Consider the following 3496-nt stretch of genomic DNA (forward strand, 5'->3'; position numbering starts at 1 on the left):
AGAGATGGGGTAGGGGACCGGTGTCGTACCTGTTCCTGCCGTGACTCACGACCAACGCACCCGGAGGAACGCCCCAGCACCTAGAAATAATGAGTCAATAAATAAATGATGAGAAGCCCGGGGTAGTGATGTGTGCAGGTGCGAAGGGTTGGGGCAGAGGCCAGAAAGGTCGCCCCTCAAGACCAGTGGTCCTGGTTGGGACCCGCTCTTCACAACTACAGGTGCAGAGAAAAAGGAATATTTGAGGTAAAAAAAAGTTCTGCTGCTGCTACCTGGTGTTGCCTGCCTGAAAGCAGAGCCGAGGAGATGCATGTCTGGTGTTGGCATCACACATACCAGCCCTTGATAAAAGGAAAAAATTAATATGCCAAGTTTTACTACTTTATAATTCACCCTGGCCTTTTAAACAGGCATTTATTAAACAACGAGATAGCTGTGTTTTCCAAAATGCAAGTCAACGCACAAATACCGATTGGAGGATAAGTACAGCCTGTGATCAATAGTTTTGTAATTTTATTGATAGTGTAGCATCCCCAAGGTAGGATTTAGATGGCGTTTATAACAGCTTCTGAAAACATCAAGTTACTTACAAGTAAGATGGGCCTAAGTGCACATCAGCAAAGATTTGTATCCTTTTTATAGAAATTGTTTCATTAATTGCTTTAAATATATTGAAGTACTATAGGTTTGCATTTTAATAATATGCTACTTTTGTGCTTTTAAACATCCAAGGTGCCGAACAAGAATTGTAAACTCCGAAGTAACTACTATGGGAAAGATTAAGTAAAGCATTGGAGGTGGATCATTTTGACAATAAAGAGGGTGTATGTGGTGAGTGTTTAATATTCCTTACATTTAATATTACCAAGTGCTATTTATTATTTTTAGGTTTTTGTTCAAAGCAAAACTTGGAGAGCAAAACTCTATTATATACTTACAGATACACCTGTGACAAAGGCTTTCTGTAATCATTGCTTGATGTGTATGACACCATTTTAGTAATGGCATGCCATTTTATTTAAAGTTAATATGCCAGCTGTGCCTACCTTGCAGATTTTTTTGCAATTAAATTATTTTGCAAAGAATCATGTACATGTCATCTCACTGCAGTGGTTTACAAAGCAATTAAATTATGCTCTTGGAATATATACCCTATTAGCTTTGAAATTATCTGAGTTTATATATTTTTGTTCATTATAAAAGCATATAGATTGAGGGAATATTCTGAATGAATGAAGAACAAATACAATACTGTGGAATAATCTTGTGGGGTAGATTAATCTATAGCCTCGATTTCTCTCAGGGTGGGTTGCTGTGGCAACCGCCCCAGCTCACTTTAAAATAATTTCATAAAGCTCACTTCAAGAGCTGCACCCAGCGTGGGCCAAGTTTAAAAGCAGCCAGACATGGGAAGAAGAGTTATACTGCATTGCTCGTACAAACAGGGAGGTGGTGGAAGAGAGTGAGGTGTAGAGTGGAATGGGTTTGAGCAGAACTTTAAACAGAAAATAGAAACAAAGCCAACCCAGGGTTAAGATGCAAAGGAGGTGGATCATTTCATAGTAACCTCGCTGCTTTTCTGTTTAAACACCATGAAAGGATTTAAACTGGCAATCTCATTTCTCCTAAGGGAAAAATATGTTCTGCATCCGCAAAAGAACAAAAACGGACTTTGATAATCATCTTGAAAGGAAATGTTACCTTGAGGTAATCACACTTGTAATGGAAAGAGATACTCGGGTACACTCTTTAATAAACCTTTGGAGATCGGATTTTATAATTATTACATTTTGACTGATGTCTCATAGTTTAAAACACTGCATGCCTCAGGTGGTAGATTGGGAACAAAAAATTGTGAGCGGACCTACACATGGACTGTGGACAGCAAAAAAGCCTAGATTTGAGTCTTGTGCCAGAAATTTGAAAAGGGTGCATTTGTGGAGAATCAGTACAAGAACAGACATCAGAACAAAGTTTTTTTACTGTTTGAAATTATTCCAGATTTTTAAATGAAATGCAAAGATAGGAAAAAAACTCCTAAACCTTTCAAATTATGCTGCAAAAATTCATGCCTTATCTAACCCTGAGATGAGTGACAAATTTTGATCCCTCCCCTTATATCTGTTTGTCCATCTAGCATCTGAATCCTGTTTTAAAAATCAAGATGTCCTTTACATGAATTTGATGAATTGTACTCATGACAAAAACTTGGCATGGCTTTAAGGTGCTCCAGTACGTGAAGGTCACAACTATAAAAAGATTAGACCACAAGTGCCCACATGGAGGTGTAGTTGATGTTCTAAACTGCTGTATACTTTTATTTTCTGAAATACTTGCCTACTGTAATAATTACTTTCAAAATATGGCAGTGTTCATGTTCTGTCTTGCCAGTTGAAGGGCTGTGTTACCAACTAACCAGAAACCAGAAAACTTACACATCCTGCACAAAATAAAGCAGATGAGAGTAGGTTTCAATTAGAGCACAAAAGTGCAAAGTTTTAACACAATTTTCTATTTTTGCCACTAAGAATATACAAATACTATTGGATGGTTGGGTGCCACACTGAGAGACCAAAATTGTCTGCAGAAAAGGCATAGCAAGGGTACAACCTGTGTAACTGCTGTATTTCTTTCCTGCTGTGCTTCACAGCAGACCTGAGCTGAGAAAGTATTTATTTCTCAATGTTTTTTTGGGTTCTGCTGCCACTGCCAAGAATATGTGCCTCTCACCACCGTGTACAATGTGCTTGGCTTGTATCTGGCTGCCAGGTGACTCTGGGCACATCAGTATCACTGTCATTATTGGTGTGGGTATATTTGTAGCATGTCACTGCATGGAGAGTTGTGCACTCTCACCCAGACAGACCAGGAAATGATGAAACCCACAGTATTCTCTAGGGATTTGCAATGCGATCAATTGCAGGGTGCTTGTTAGAACTACCTGAGCTTTGTTTTGCTCCGACCAAGCTTTGAGCATCCATCTTTTAAAAAGTGCAGTGGAACTGAAAAGGTATTTATTCACTGTCAAATACTTGGAAGTAGGTCAGTGGCCCAATGAGATGATTCTGGGGGAAAAGAGTGTAAGACCAAGGACTTGTATTAAAATAACCTAAATATATAGTTATCACTGTGCTTGAATTCAGTCATTTGGTTTTATCACGTGTGCTGTTCCTATTTCCAGTACCTTAATTTATCATAAGAAATAATAGTCTGTGCCTTTACAAACTCCCCTGCTGCTCCCAAAGGATCATAAAAGTTGGCTATCTGCATAAAAATTAAGACAAGTATGTGCAAGGTCCAGTCTTACTCAGAAATTACTGCATGTGCTTAATCTGGATTTAAACTCACATACAGTGCAGTCCTTTCAGTCCAGTTTTAGACGCAACTGGACCTATTAAAAAAATAAAGCCCTGTCCACACAGAGCGTGCTGTCAATGCTGCGTTTCTGCGAGTGAGTCTGAAACGAGACTGTCTCCGGCAGCCGCCCGTGGCCCGG

At 39.2% G+C, this 3496-nt stretch overlaps 1 protein-coding gene across 1 annotated transcript in view; it reads left to right on the top strand.

Annotated features, from left to right (window-relative positions):
* The first annotated feature begins 151 nt into the window (after nt 1-151).
* Nucleotides 152-3496, top strand: part of MEF2C (myocyte enhancer factor 2C) — a 125619-nt gene continuing 122274 nt past the window's right edge. The window contains exons 1-2 of the mRNA XM_017729537.1: nt 152-246; nt 733-831. The gene's annotated coding sequence lies outside the window, so the exon portion shown is untranslated. The remainder of the gene's footprint in view (nt 247-732; nt 832-3496) is intronic.

Source organism: Corvus brachyrhynchos, unplaced genomic scaffold (assembly GCF_000691975.1).
Source record: "Corvus brachyrhynchos isolate BGI_N302 unplaced genomic scaffold, ASM69197v1 scaffold213, whole genome shotgun sequence".
NCBI classification, from domain to species: Eukaryota; Metazoa; Chordata; class Aves; order Passeriformes; family Corvidae; genus Corvus; species Corvus brachyrhynchos.